Here is a 17,300-nt window from a genome sequence, read left to right on the forward strand (position 1 = left end):
TTTCGTCCGGAAAAAAATCAGGGCGGAGCTTTTTCGTGGATTCTCCGCCGCCACGAGGCGGAACTTGAGCAGAACCAATCTAGAGCTCCGGGAGGACGATCTTGCGGGGGAAATTTCACTCCTGGAGGGGGAAATCATCGCCATCGTCATCACCAACAGTCCTCTCGTCGGAGGGGAGTCATCTCCATCAACATCTTTATCAGCACCATCTCATCTCCAAACCCTAGTTCAACACTTGTAAGCAATCTCTGTCTCGCGACTCCGATTGGTACTTGTAAGGTTGCTAGTAGTGTTGATTACTCTTTGTAGTTGATGCTAGTTGGATTACTTGGTGGAAGAGTTTATGTTCAGATCCTTGATGCTACTCATTAACTCTCTGGTCATGAATATGATTATACTTTGTGAGTAGTTACTTTTGTTCCTGAGGACATGGGATAAGTCATGCTAATAGTAGTCATGTGAATTTGGTATTCGTTCGGTATTTTGATATGTTGTATGTTGTTTTTCCTCTAGTGGTGTTTTGTGAACGTCGACTACATAACACTTCACCATTATTTGGTCCTAGAGGAAGGCATTGGGGAGTAGTAAGTAGATGATGGGTTGCAAGAGTGACAGAAGCTTAAACCCCAGTCTATGCGTTGCTTCGTAAGGGGCTGATTTGGATCCACTAGTTTAATGCTATGGTTAGACATTTTCTTAATTCTTCTTTCATAGTTGCGGATGCTTGCGGGAGGGGTTAATCATAAGTGGGATGCTTGTCCAAGTAAGGGAAGTACCCAAGCGCCGGTCCACCCACATGTCAAACTATCAAAGTAACGAACGCGAATCATATGAACATGATGAAACTAGCATGACAGAAATTCCCGTGTGTCCTCGGGAGCGTTTTTCCTCCTATAAGACTTTGTCCAGGCTTGTCCTTGCTACCAAAGGGATTGGGCCACTTTGCTGCACTGTTGCTATTACTTGTTACTTGTTACTTTTCACCTGCTACGTTTCACCTCACTACACCATCACTTGTTACCGCTACTTTCAGTGCTTGTAGTTATTACCTTGCCGAAAACCGTTTATCAGAGCCTTCTGATCCTCGTTGGGTTCGACACTCTTACTTACCGAAAGGACTATGATTGATCCCCTATAATTGTGGGTCATCAGCCCCCCTCTAGCACTTCTTCGGCCCAATATTTTTGATAAATCGGGAAAAAATCCTCGTTGATCTTTACGGCGTTTGGAGTTGCGCAGAATAGGTATCTCAACTTTGCTCCACTTTTAGGCCAGAATTCCAGTTGCCGGCATTCTCCCTCTTCATGTAAACCTTGCAAAATAAGAGAGAAAAGGCATAAGAATAGTACCGTGAAGTGAAATAACAGCCAAAGAAGCGATAAATATCAACATGAAAACATGATGCAAAATGGACGTATCAGGCAACAACACGATGCGTGCCTCGCTACCCCTTTTGTCACTTGGTGAGGTCTCCGGCAGGGCACCAGAACGTGCCCCAGATGGGATCTTGCGGAGACAGAAGCTTTCGGCGGCGGAAAAGTATTTTCGTGGATCTCTCCCGTGGTTTTGGATTTTTTGGGAGTTTATAGGCGGAAGAAGTAGGGCACAGGAGCCACACAGGGCCCACAAGCCTGCTAGGCGCGGCCCCCCTGGTCGCGCCTAGGGGGCTTGTGGCCTCCCGTGGTGGCCTGTGCCTTGGTTCTCACGCTCCCTGCGTATCTTCTGTTCCGGAAAAAATCTTTTCGGAGGTTTTATTCCATTTAGACTCCGTTTAATATCCTCCTCTGAAAAGGGTCAAAAACACGGAAAAAACACGAACTGGCACTTGGCACTGAGTTAATAAGTTAGTCCCAAAAAAGATATAAAAGGCATACAAATCATCCAAAGTTTGACAAGATAATATCATGAAACTATCAAAAATTATAGATACGTTGGAGACATATCAGTGCCCAGCCCACCAGGGGCTGGTGCGCATCCCTCACAGCCTATGTGGCCCCTCCGGGGCTGGTGGCCCCTTCCGGTGGACTCCCGGAACCCTTCCATCACTCCCGATATGCTACCGGTGACGTCCAAACCTTTTCCGGTAACCAAGACAGAACTTCCCATATATCAGTATTTACCTCCGGACCATTCCATAGCTCCTCATGATGTCCGGGATCTCATCCGGGATTCCGAACAACTTTCGTTTACCATCAAACATAACTTATTAATACCAAATCATCACCGAACCTTAAGTGTGTAGACCCTGCGGGTTCGAGAACTATGGATACATGACTGAGACACACTCCGGTCAATAACCAATAGCGGGACCTGAATGCCAATATTGGATCCTACATATTGTATGACGATCTTTATCGATCGAACCTCGATGCCAAGGATTTAGTTAATCCCATACGCACTCCCGTTTGTTCATCGGTATGTTACTTGCCCGAGATTCGATCGTTGGTATCTCTATACCTAATTCAATCTCATTACCACCAAGTCCCTTTACTTGTTTCGTAATACAAGATCACGTGGCTAACTATTTAGTCACATTTCTTGCAAGCTCATTGTGATGTTCTATTATCGACTGGTCCCTAATATACCTCTTCGTCACACGGAGTAACAAATCCCAGTCTTGATCCATGCCAACTCAACAGACACCCTCGAAGATGGTTGTAGAGCATCTTTATATTCACCCAGTTATGTCGCGACGTTTGATACACACAAGGTATTCCTCCGGTGTTAGTGAGTTGCATGATCTCATGGCCATAGAAATAGATACTTGACATGCAGAAAACAATAGCAATAACTTGACACGATCATATGCTACGTTCATAGTTTGGGTATTGTCCATCACATCATTCCCCTAATGATGTGATCCCTTTATCAAATGACAACTCATGTCTATGGCTAGGAAACCGTAGCCATCTTTGATCAACGAGCTAGTCTAGTAGAGGCTCACTAGGGACACAATGTTGTCTATGTATCCACACATGTATTTGAGTTTTCAGACAATACAACTATAGCATGGATAATAAACGATTATCATGAACAAGGAAATATGATAATAAATAATTTATTGTTGCCTCTAGGACATATTTCCAACAGTATCCCACTTGTACTAGAGTCGATAATCTAGTTCATATCACCATGTAATTAACACCTAATAAGTACTCGGGTTTGATCATGTTTTGCTTGTGAGAGAGATTTTTAGTCAATGGGTGTGCAACATTCAAATTCGTGTGTACTTTCGAAATCTCTATGTCATACTGTAGATTATGCTAGCACACTCCACTTGGGAACAATTTCAAATGACTGCTCCACTATACGAATCCGCTTTGCTAGTAAGAGTCATGTGTATTGGTGTCAAAGCTTGCATCAACGTAACCCGTTATGATAAACTATTTTACCACCTTCATAATCGAGAAAATTTACTTAGTCCACTAGTTACTAAGGATATATTTGACCATTGTCCAGTGATCCACTCCTGGATCACTCTTGTACCCCTTGACAGACTCACGTTGAGGCACACACCACGTGCGGTACATAGCATGGCATACTATAGAGCCTACGACTAAGGCATAGGGGATGACCTTCGTCCTTTCTCTTTCTTCTTCCATGGTCGGGCTTTGAGTCTTACTCAAACTCACACCTTACAATATAACCAAGAACTCCTTCTTTGACTGATCCATTTTGAACTTCTTCAAAATCTTGTCAAGGTATGTCTTTATTGAAGGTTTTATCAAGCGTCATAATCTATATGTACGGATCTTGATGCCCAATATTTGAAGTAGCTTTATCCAGGTTTTCCTTTGAAAACTCCTTTCAAACAACCTTTTATGCTTCCTAGAAATTCTTCATCATTTTCGATCAGCAATATGTCAACCACATATACTTATCAGAAATTCTATAGCGCTCCCACTCACTTTCTTGTAAATACAAGTTTCTTCATCAACTCTGTACAAACCAAAAGATTTGATCACTCATCAAAGTGCTTATTCCAACTCCGAGATGCTTGCACCAGTCCATAAATGGATCACTAGAGCTCGCATTCCTTTCAGCATCCTTAGGATCAACAAAACCTTCTGGTTGTGTCACATAGAACCTTTCCTGAAGGAAACCGTTAAGGAAACAATGTTTTGACATCCATCCGCGAGATTTCATAATTTAAAAATGCAGCAACTCCTAACATAATTCCAACATACTTTATCATCGCTATGTGTGAGAAAGTCTCATCGTAGTTAACTCTTTGAACTTGTCGAAAACCTCTTTAAGATGAGTCGAGTTTTCTAAACGGTGACATTTACCATCATCGTCTATATTCCTTTTAAAGATCCATTTTTTACTTAATAGCCTTACGACCATCAAGTAGTTCATCCAAAGTCCACACTTTGTATTCATACATGGATCCTATCTAGGATTTCATGGCCTCCACCATTTGTTGGAATCTGGGCCCACCATCGCTTATCCATAGCTCGTAGGTTCATTGTTGTTCAAAAACATGACTTTCAAGACAGGATTACTATACCACTCTGGAGCAGTATGTGTCATTGTCGACCTACGAGGTTTGGTAGTAACTTGATCAGAAGCTTCATGATCACCATTATCAGCTTCCTCTTCAATTGGTGTAGGCACCACAGGAACATCTTCGTGCGCCCTGCTACACTCTGTTTGAAGTGATGGTTCAAAAACCTCATCAAGTTCCACCATCCTCCCACTCAATTCTTTCAAGAGAAACTCTTTCTTGAGAAATGACCCCTTCTTAGCAACAAACATTTTGCCTTCGGATCTGAGATATGAGGTATACCCTACTTTTTCCTTTGGGTATCCTATGAAGATGCATTTATCTGCTTTGGGTTCGAGCTTATGAGGTTGAAGCCTTTTGACATAAGCATCACAACCCCAAACTTTCAGAAGTGACAGCTTAGGTTTCTTGCCAAACCATAGTTCATACGGTATCATCTCAACCGAATTATATGGTGCCCTATTTAAAGTGAATTTGGTTGTCTCTAATGCATAACCCCAAAACGATAGTGGCAAATTGGTAAGAGACATCATAGTATGATCCATAACCAATAGGACATGGCTACAACGTACGGACACGCCATGACACTATGGTGTTCCAAGTGGCATGAGTTGTGAAACAATTTCCACATTGTCTTAAATGTATACCAAACTCATAACTCGAATATTCACCTCTACGATCACACTGTAGACATTTCATCCTATTGTCACGACGTTCTTCAACTTCACTCTGAAATTGGTTGAACTTTTCAACATTTCAGACTTGTGATTCATCAAGTAAAGATACCTGTATCCATTGGGGAACGTTGCATGGGAAACAAAAAATATCCTACGCACACGAAGACTTATCATGGTGATGTCCATCTACGAGTGGAGATTAGATCTACGTACCCTTGTAGATCGCACAGCGGGAAGCGTTAACAAACGTGGTTGATGTAGTGGAACATCTTCACGTCCCTCGAACCGTCTCGCGATCTGTCCCACGATCCGTTCCGATCTAGCGCCGAACGGACGGCACCTCCGCGTTCAGCACACGTACAGCTCGACGATGATCTCGACCTTCTTGATCCAGCAAGCAAGACGGAGAAGTAGATGAGTTATCCGGCAGTGTGACAGCGCTCCGGTGGTGGTGATGATCTACTCCTGCAGGGCTCCGCCCGAGTTCCGCAGAAATCCGATCTAGAGGTAAAATTATGTGGTATAGGCTAGAGTTGCACGTGGAAAAGTTGTGTCTCAAAAAGCTCTAAAACACCACTATATATAGGAGGGAGGGGGAGGGGCTAGCCTTGACGCACAAGAACTCAAGAGTGCACCGGCCGCCAGGGAGGAGGAGGACTCCTCCTCTAATTGGGTTTGGGAAGGAGGAGTCCTCCTCTTCCTTCCCACCTCCCTCTTTCCTTTTTCTTTTCTTTTCTTTTTGGTATTTTCTTATGTGGCGCCATGGGCTCCTTGGGCTGACTCCACCAGCCCACTAAGGACTTGTGGCGCCACCCTAGGGCCTTGGGCTCACTCCCGGGTGGGTGGGCCCCTCCCAGTGAACATCTGGAACCCATTCGTCACTCCCGGTACACTGTCGGAATTGCCCGAAACTTTCCAGTAACCAAATGAAACCATCCTATATATCAATCTTTGTTTCTGGACCATTCCGGAAACCCTCGTGATGCCCGTGATATCATCCGAGGACTCCGAACAACATTCGGTAACCACACATATAACTCAACTATACTAAAACATCATCGAACCTTAAGTGTGCACACCCTGCGGGTTCGAGAACTATGTAGACATGACCCGAGGCACTCCTCGGTCAATATCCAATAGTGGAACCTGGATGCCCATATTGGATCCTACATATTCTCCAAATATCTTATCGGTTGAACCTCAGTGTCAAGGATTCGTATAATCCCGTATGTCATTCCCTTTGTCCTTCGGTATATTATTTTCCCGAGATTCGATCGTCGGTATCTGCGTACCTATTTCAATCCCATTACCGGCAAGTCTCTTTACTTGTTCCGTAATACAAGATCCCGTGACTTACACTTAGTCACATTGCTTGCAAGGCTTGTGTGTGATGTTGTATTACCGAGTGGGCCCCGAGATACCTCTCCATCACACAGAGTGACAAATCCCAGTCTTGATCCATACTAACTCAACGGATACCTTCGGAGATACCTGTAGAGCACCTTTATAGTCACCCAGTTACGTTGCGACGTTTGATGCACACAAGTTATTCCTCCGGTCCAAGTGAGTTATATGATCTTATGGTCGTAGGAACAAATACTTGACACGCAGAAAACAATAGCAATAAAACGACACGATCAATATGCTACGTTCATAGTTTGGGTCTAGTCCATCACATGATTCTCCTAATGATGTGATCCAATTACCAAGTGACAACACTTGCATATAGCTAGAAAACCTTGACTATCATTGATCAACTGGCTAGCCAACTAGAGGCTTGCTAGGGACATTGTTTTGTCTACTTATCCACACATGTATCTATGTTTTCATTCAATACAATTATAGCATGGATAATAAACGATTATCTTTAAACAGGAAATATAATAATAACTATTTATCATTGCCTCTAGGGCATATTTCCAACAGTGTCTACTCAAATCATATGTGAAGGAAGAACATAACGATATCCACAGCGAGCTTCAACACTCATTGGACTACATACATGAAAATGTATTATTTCCAAAAAGTCACTTGCCCGTTCCATCTCACTGGAAAACGAGGCCTTCTTTCATCTTGCCCATGTGTCATGGTTTGCACGTCTCAAGCGATTTAAAATCAAGTGAGTCCAAAAGATCCATCAACATGGAGTTTCTTCATGCGTTTTACACCAATAGGCATGGTTCGCATGTGTCAAACAATTCAAAAATGAGTGTTTCCAAAGATCCATCAGCATGGAGTTTCTTCATGCGTTTTATACAAGTATGACCTAATCGAGGGTGCCACAAGAAAGTGGTATTATCATTATTAACTTTGTATCTTTTGGCATACATGATTTGAAGGTGTGTATCACTACAATCGAGATTCAATAAACCATTCTTGGGTGCATGATCATACAAGATATTATTCATGTAAAGATAATAACCCATTATTCTCCAATTTATATAAATAATCGTGTCACAATAAACAAAATCAATATAATGTTCATGCTCAATGCACACACCAATAACATTTATTTAGGTTTATCTCTAATACCAAAGGTAGATGGACCGTGCGATGGTGATCACATCAACCTTGTAAAGACTTCCAACACACATCGATGCCTCTCCCTTAGCTAGTCTTTGTTAATTCCGCAACTCCTATTTCAAGTTACTAATATTTGCAACTAAACCAGTATCAAATACCTAGGGGCTACAATGTGCACTAGTAAGGCACATGTCAATAACATGTATATCAAATATACCTTTGCTGACATTGCCAGCCTTCTTGTGTGCCAAGTATCTGGGGCAACTCCGCTTCCAGTGACCACTCCCCTAATAACAGAAGCACCCAGTCTTAGGTTTGGGTTCAACCTTGGGTTTCTTCACCCGAGTGACAACTCGCTTGTCATTCTCGAAGTTTTCCTTCTTGCTCGTACCCTTCTTAAAACTAGTGGTTTTACTAACCATCAACACTTGATGCTCCTTCTTGATTTCTACCTTCGCGGTATCAAACATTGCAAATAGCTCAGGGGTCATCTTCTCCATCCCTGATATGCTATAATTCATCACGAAGCTCCAATAGCTTGGTGGCAGTGACTTTGGAGAACTATGTCAATCACTATATTATCTATAAGATCAACACCCACTTGATTCAAGTGATTCTAGTACCTAGACAATCTGAGTACATGCTCACCGATTGAGCTATTCTCGTTCATCTTGTAGGAAATGAACTGGTCGAAGGTCTCATACCTCTTAACACGGGTACGAGCCTGGAATAACAATTTCAGCTCTTGGAACATCTTATATTTTCGGTGACGTTCAAAACATTTTTGGATCCTCAATTCTAAGCCGTAAAGCATGACACACTGAACTATCATGTAGTCATCACAACGTGTGTGTCAGATGTTCGCAACATCCATAGACGACGCTTGGGAGGGGGTAGCACACCAAGCGGTGCATTAAGGACATAAGCCTTCTGTGCAGCAATGAGGACAATTAGTTTACGGATCCAATCCGTATAATTGCTACTATCATCTTTCAACTTAGTTTTCTCTAGGAACGCATCAAAAATACAAGGGAGCTACAACGCGAGCTATTGTTCTACAACGTACTTTGTAAAGAAAACTTAGACTATGTTCATGATAATGAGTTGAATAAATCATAATACTTAAGAACTCCGACTCAACTCAACATCCCTAAGGTTGTTCGAGTGTGACATGATCCAAATTCACCAACCCAAGTCCAATCATCATGTTAGATGAGGTGGTTTCAATGGTGAACATCTCCATGTTGATCATATCTACTATATGACTCATTTTCGAACTTTTGGTATCTTGTGTTCCGAGGCCATGTCTGTACATGCTAGGCTCGACAAGTTTAACCCGAGTGTTCCGCATGTGCAAAACTGGCTTGCACTCGTTGTATGCGAACGTAGAGTCTATCACACCCGATCATTAGGTGGTGCTTCAAAACGACGAACTTTCGCAACGGTGCACACTCGGGGAGAACAAAATTTATCTTGAAACTTTAGTGAGGGATCACCTTATAGAGCTATCGTTGTCCTAAGCAAAATAAGGTGCATAAAAGGATTAACATCACAAGCAAATCATAAGTGACATGATATGGCCATGAACTTGTGCTTTTGATCTCCATCTCCAAAGCACCGACATGATTTCCATCGTCACTGGTATGACACCATGATCTCCATCATCGTGTTGTCGTCAGGGTTGTCGCACCAACCATGCTTCTACTACTATTTCTACCATTTAGCGATTAAGTAAAGCATTGCATAGTGCTTAATGATTGACAAACAAGTCATACAATGATTAAAGACAACCCTACGGCTCCTGTCGGTTGCCGTATGCATCGACATGCAAGTCAATATTAACTACTGCAACATGATCATCTCATACATCAAATATATATATATATATCATTATGTCTTTGGACATATCATATCACAACATACCCTGCAAAAACAAGTTAGACGTCCTATAATTTGTTGTTGCATGTTTTACGTGGCTGCTCTGGGTATCTAGCAAGAACAATTCTTACCTACAAAAAACCACAACAGTGATATGCAAGCTGCTGTTTAACCTTCTACAAGGACACCCTTCATCAAATCCGATTCAACTAAGGTGAGAGATACAAACACCCGCTAGCCATCAACAAAGTTACATGTCAGTCGATGGAACCGGTCGCTCGTGCGTGGACAAGTGAAGTTGGTATGGGCCGCTTCATGCCACAATAATGTTGAGGAAGCAATCGGAATATCAATGCCCAAAAACTCCTTTGTGTTCTACTCATGATGTCATCTACGCATAGGCCTAGCTCATGATGCCACTGTTGGGGAACGTTGCATGGGAAACAGAATATTTCTTATGCTCACCAAGATCATTCTAGGATATGCACATCTACGAGAGGAGATATTGTATCTACATACCCTTGTAGATTGCTTAGCGGAAGTGTTAAAGAACGCGGTTGATGTAGTGGAACGTCTTCGTGATCCAATCACTATATGTCCCACAAACGCCCGATGAAGCATCGAATGAATGGCACCTACGGGTTCAGCACACGTACAGTTCGATGATGTCTCTGTCTCATCTATGCAGCAAGCGAGGGCGGAGTGGTAGATGAGTTCCCCAGCGGCAAGACGGCGTGACGGTGGTGGTGGCGTAGTTGTCACGGCACGGCTTCGCCAAGAACTACAGAAACAATCTTGGGGAGAAACAGATCTAGAGGGAGAGAGAGGCAGCCCATGGCTTTTTTAGGTGGTGATGCCCTCTCTCCCCTCAAGTATATATAGGGTAGGGTTGGAGGGGGCCACCCCTAGGGTTTCCATTTTTGGGCGGCGACCAAGGGTGGAGGCGCCCTAGAGGTGTCTTGCCACCCAAGGAAAGGTGGCGCCACCCCTAGGGTTGCCCCTTCCACAAGCCCATCCACATGGGCCTAGGTTGGGAGGTCTGCCCAACCCACCAAGGGCTGGTGTGCATCCCTCACAGCCCATGTGTCCCCTCCGGGGCTGGTGGCCCCTTCCGATGGACCCCTAGAACCCTACTGGCACTCCTGGTACGCTATCGGTGACGCCCGAACCTTTTCAGGTGACCAACACAAAACTTCTCATATACCAATCTTTACCTCTGGACCATTTCGGAGCTCCTCGTGACGTCCGCGGTATCATTCAGGACACCGAACAACTTTCATTTAACATCAAACATAACTCATTAATACCAAATCAACATCGAACCTTAAGTGTGCACACCGTGCGGGTTCGAGAACTATGGAGACATGACTGAGACACACTCCGGTCAATAACCAATAGCGAGACCTGGATGCCCATATTGGCTCCTGCACATTCTATGAAGATCTTTATCGATCGAACCTTGATGTCAAGGATTCAGTTAATCCCGTACGGAGTTCCCTTTGTTCATCGGTATGTTACTTGCCCGAGATTCGATCGTCGGTATCTCCATACCTAGTTCAATGTCGTTATCAGCAAGTCTCCTTACTCGTTCCGCAATACAAGATCATGTGGCTAACTCTTTAGTCACATTGCTTACAAGCTCATTGTGATGTTGTATTACCGAGTGGGCCCTCATATACCTCTCCGTCACACGGAGTAACAAACCCCAGTCTTGATCCATGCCAACTCAACAAACACCCTCAGAGATAGCTGTAGAGCATCTTTATAGTCAACCAGTTATGTCATGATGTTTGATACACACAAGGTATTCCTCTGGTGTCAGTGAGTTGCATGATCTTATGGTCATAGGAACACATACTTGACATATAGAAAACAATAGCAATAAACTGATACGATCATATGCTACGTTATAGTTTGGGTCTTGTCCATCACATCATTCCCCTAATGCTGTGATAGCGATATCAAATGACAACTCATGTCTATGGCTAGGAAACCTTAGCCATCTTTAATCAACGAGCTAGTGTAGTAGAGGCTCACTAGGGACACAATGTTGTCTATGTATCCACACATGTATTTGAGTTTCCAATCAATACAATTATAGCATGGATAATAAACGATTATCATGAACAAGGAAATAAGATAATAACTAATTTATTGTTGCCTCTGTGTCATATTTCCAATAGTCTCACTTGTACTAGAGTCAATAATCTAGTTCACATCACCATGTGATTAACACCTAATAAGTACTGGGGTTTCATCATGTTTTTCTCGTGAGAGAGGTTTTTAGTCAATTGGTGTGCAACATTCAAATCCGTGTGTACTTTACAAATCTCTATGTCATACTGTAGATTATGCTACCATGCTCCCCTTGGGACCAATTTCAAATGACTGCTCCACTATACGAATCCAATTTGCTACTAAGAGTCATCCGGATTGATGTCAAAGCTTGCATCAATGTAACCCTTTATGATAAATTCTTTTATTACCTCCATAATCGAGAAACATTTCCTTAGTCCACTAGTTACTAGGGATAACTTTGACCACTCTCTAGTGATCCACTCCTGGATCACTCTTGTTCCCCTTGACAGACTAATGTGGAGGCACACACCATGTGCGGTACACAACATGGCATACTATAGAGCCTACGGCTAAGGCATATCGGATGACCTTTGTACTTTCTCTTTCTTGTGCCATGGTCAGGCTTTGAGTCTTACTCAAACTCACACCTTACAATACAGTCAATAACTCCTTGTTTGACTGATCCATTTTGAACTCCTTCAAAATCTTGTCAAGGTATGTGTTTATTGAAAGTTTTATCAAGCGTCCTAATCTATCTCTGTAGATCTTGATGCCAATATTTGAAATAGCTTTATCTAGGTTTTCCTTTGAAAACTCCTTTCAAACAACCTTTTATGCTTTCTAGAAATTCTACATCATTTCTGATCAACAATATGTCAACCACATATACTGATCAGAAATTCTATAGCGCTCCCACTCACTTTCTTGTAAATACAAGTTTCTTCATCAACTCTGTATAAACAAAAAGCTTTGATCACTCATCAAAGTGCTTATTCCAACTCCGAGATGCTTGCACAAGTCCATAAATGGATCACTGGAGCTCGCATTCCTTTTAGCATCCTTAGGATCAACATAACCTTCTGGTTCTGTCGCATAGAACCTTTCATTAAGGAAACCGTTAATGAAACAATGTTTTGACATCCATCTGTCGGATTTCATAATTGAAAAATGCAGCAACTGCTAACATAATTTCAACAGACTTTAGCATCGTTACGTGTGAGAGAGTCTCATCGTAGTCAACTCTTTAAACTTGTCGGAAACCTTTTTGCGACAAGTCGAGCTTTCTAAACGGTGACATTTACCATCATCGCCTATCTTCCTTTTAAAGATCCATTTTTACTTAATAGCCTTATGACCATCAAGTAGTTCATCCAAAGTCCACACTTAGTTCTCATACATGGATCCTATCTCGGATTTCATGGCCTCCATCCATTTGTCGGAATCTGGGCCAACCATCGCTTCTCCATAGCTCGTAGGTTCATTGTTGTCCAATGCTGCGGCAACAAAAGTCCTTCCTTGGCGCTACGAATTCTTCTAGTTACTTCTCTGGTTTGCGTCGGTTTTTCCCTGGAAGAGGAAAGGGTGATGCAGCACAAGAGCAGTAAGTATTTCCCTTAGTTTGAGAACCAAGGTATCGATCCAGAAGGAGGGCCTCGTCAAGTCCAGAGTACCTGCGCAAACACAAACAAGCTTGCACCCAACGCTTCAAAGGGGTTGTCAATCCCTTCAAGATTGTTTGCAAAGTGAGATCTGAAGGCGGAAAGTGCAACGAAGTAAAAAATGTAAGGCTGAAAATATGGTGTGGAGTAGATCCTGGGGGCCATAGTGTTCACTAGAGGCTTCTCTCATAATAGCAAATATCACGGTGGGTGAACAAATTACTGTCGAGAAATTGATAGAACCGCGCAAAGTCATGATGATATTCTAAGGCAATGATCATACATATAGGCATCACGTCCGAGACAAGTAGACCGATACTTTTTGCATCTACTACTATTACTCCACACATCGACCGCTATCCAGCATGCATCTAGTGTATTGAGTTCATGACGAACAGGGTGACGCCTTAAGCAAGATGACATGATGTAGATGGATAATCTCAAACCAATGATGAAAACCCCATATTTTTACCCTTGATGGCAACAACATGATGCGTGCCTCGCTACCCCTTCTGTCACTGGGTGAGGTCACCGCACGGTATGAACCCAAAACCAAGCACTTCTCCCATTGCAAGAATCATAGATCCAGTTGGCCAGACCAAACCCACAACTCGAAGAGAATTACAAGGATATGAAATCATGCATAAGAGAGATAAGAAGAAGCTCAAATAAGATTCATAGATAATCTGATCTTAAATCCACAATTCATCGGATCTCGTCAAACACACCGCAAAAGAAGATTACATCGGATAGATCTCCAAGAAGATCATGGAGAACTTTGTATTGAAGATCCAGGAGAGAGAAGAAGCCATCTAGCTACTAGCTATGGACCCGTAAGTCTATGGTGAACTACTCACGCATCATCAGAGAGGTCATGGTGTTGATGAAGAAGCCCTCCGTGTCCGAATCCCCCTCCGGCAGGGCTCCAGAATGTGCCCCAGATGGGATCTTGCGGAGACAGAAGCTTGCGGCGGCAGAAAAGTAATTTCGATGATCTCCTGATTTTTTGGGATTTTTAGGGAATTTATAGGTGCAACCCCTAGGTCAGGGGGCGCTTAGGGTCCCCACAATCCTGTGGTCCGCGACCGACCCCCTGGTCGCGAGGTGGGGGCTTGTGGGGCCCCTGAGGCTCCCCTACCTTGGCTCTCAAGCTTCCCGATCTTCTTTCGTTCCGAAAAAAATCTTTTTGGGGATTTTCTTCCGTTTGGACTCCGTTTCAAAATCTCCTCTGAAAGGGGTCAAAAACATGGAAAAAATAGGAACTGGCACTTGGCACTGAGTTAATAAGTTAGTCCCAAAAAATATATAAAAGGCATGCAAAACATCCAAAGTTTGACAAGATAATAGCATGAAACCATAAAAAATTATAGATACGTTGGAGACGTATCATCCAACAACATGACCTTCAAGACAGGATTACCGTACCATTGTGGAGGAGTACGTGTCCTTGTCAACCTATGAGGTTTGGTGGTAACTGGATCCGAAGCTTCATGATCACCATTATCAACTTCCTCTTCAACGCGTGTAGGCGCCACAAGAACATCTTCCTGCGCCGTGATACTCTTTGTTTGAAGTGGTGGTTCAAAAACCTCATCAAGTTCCACCATCCTCCTACTCAATTCTTTTGAGTGAAACTCTTTCTTGAGAAATGACCCCTTCTTAGCAACAAACATTTTGCCTTCGGATCTGAGGTATGAGGTATACCTACTTTTTCCTTTGGGTATCCTATGAAGATGCATTTATCCGCTTTGGGTTGGAGCTTATCAGGTTCAAGCCTTTTGACATAAGCATCACACCCCAAACTTTAAGAAATGACAACTTAGGTTTCTTGCCATACCATAGTTCATATGGTGTCATCTCAACGGAATTATATGGTGCCACATTTAAAGTGAATGTGGTTGTCTCTAATACATAACCCCAAAATGATACTGGCAAATTGGTAAGAGACATCATAGTACGCTCCATATCCAATAGGACATGGCTATGATGTACGGACACACCATCACACTATGGTGTTCCAAGTGGCATGAGTTGTGAAACAATTTCCACATTGTCTTAAATGTATACCAAACTCGTAACTCGGATATTCACCTCTACGATCACATTGTAGACATTTCATCCTCTTGTCATGACGTTCTTCAACTTCACTCAGAAATTGTTTGAACTTTTCAACATTTCAGACTTGTGATCCATCAAGTAAAGATACCCGTATCTACTCAAATCATATGTGAAGGAAGAACATAACGATATCCACTGCGAGCTTCAGCACTCATTGGACTACATACATCAAAATGTATTGTTTCCAAAAAGTCACTTGCTCGTTCCATCTCAGTGGAAAATGAGGTCTTCAGTCATCTTGCCCATGTGGCATGGTTTTGCACGTCTCAAGCGATTTAAAATCAAGTGAGTCCAAAAGATCCATCAACATGGAGTTTCTTCATGCGTTTTACACCAATAGGCATGGTTCGCATGTCTCAAATGATTCAAAAATGAGTGAGTTGAAAGATCCATCAACATGGAGTTTCTTCATGCGTTTTATACCAATATGACCTAAGCGGCACTTCCACAAGAAAGTGGTACTATCATTATTAACTTTGTATCTTTTGGCATAAATACTATGACCGTGTGTATGAGTACACTCGAGATTCAATAAACCATTCTTGGGTGCATGATCATACAAGATATTATTCTTGTAAAGAGAATAACCCATTATTCTCCAACTTACATAAATAATAGTCTCACAATAAAAAAATCAATATAATGTTCATTCTCAACACACACACCAGATAACATTTATTTAGGTTTATCTCTAATCCGGAAGGTAGATGGTGATCACATCAACCTTGGCAACACTTCCAACACACATCGATACCTCTCCCTTAGCTAGTATTCGTTAATTCCACAACTCCTATTTCGAGTTACTAATATTAGCATCTGAACCAGTATCAAATACCTAGGGGCTACAATGTGCACTAGTAAGGCACACGTCGATAACATGTATATCAAATATACCTTTGTTGACATTGTCAGCCTTCTTGTGTGCCAAGTATGTGGGGGTAATTCCTCTTCTAGAGACCACTCCCCTCATAACAGAAGCACTCAGTCTCACGTTTGGGTTCCACCTTGGGTTTCTTCACCGAAGTGACAACTGGCTTGTCATCCTCGAAGTTTCCCTTCTTGCTCTTACCCTTCTTAAAACTAGTGGTTTTAATAAACATCAACACTTGATGCTCCTTCTTGATTTCTACCTTCGCGGTGTCAAACATTGCGAATAGCTTAGGGATCATCTTCTCCATCCCTGATATGTTATAGTTCATCACGAAGCTCCAATAGCTTGGTGGCAGTGACTTTGGAGAACTATGTCAATCAATATCTTATCTATAAGATCAACTCCCACTTGATTTAGGTGAGTCTAGTATCCAGGCAATCTGAGTACATGCTCACCGGTTGAGCTATTATTGTTCATCTTGTAGGCAAAGAACTCGTCGAAGGTCTCATACCTCTCAACACGGGAACGATCCTAGAATCCCAATTTCAGCTCTTGAAACATCTCATATCTTCAGTGATGTTGAAAACATTTAGAGCCTCAATTCTAAGTCGTAAAGCATGACACACTGAACTATCATGTAGTCATCGGAATGTGTGTGTTAGATGTTCGCAACATCCATAGATGATGCTTGGGGGGGGGGGGTAGCTCACCAAGCAGTGCATTAAAGACATAAGCCTTCCATGCAGCAATGAGGACAATCCTCAGTTTACGGATCAAGTCCATATAATTGCTACTATCATCTTTCAACTTAGCTTTCTCAAGGAACGCATAACAAAAAATGGGAGCTATAGTGCGAGCTATTGTTCTACAACATACTTTGTAAAGAAAACTTAGACTATGTTCATGATAGCTAGTTCAATTAATCATATTACTTAAGAACTCCGACTCAACTCAACATCCCACATGTTGTTCGAGTGTGACATGATCCA

This window comes from Hordeum vulgare, chromosome 6H (assembly GCF_904849725.1).
Source record: "Hordeum vulgare subsp. vulgare chromosome 6H, MorexV3_pseudomolecules_assembly, whole genome shotgun sequence".
NCBI classification, from domain to species: domain Eukaryota; kingdom Viridiplantae; phylum Streptophyta; class Magnoliopsida; order Poales; family Poaceae; genus Hordeum; species Hordeum vulgare.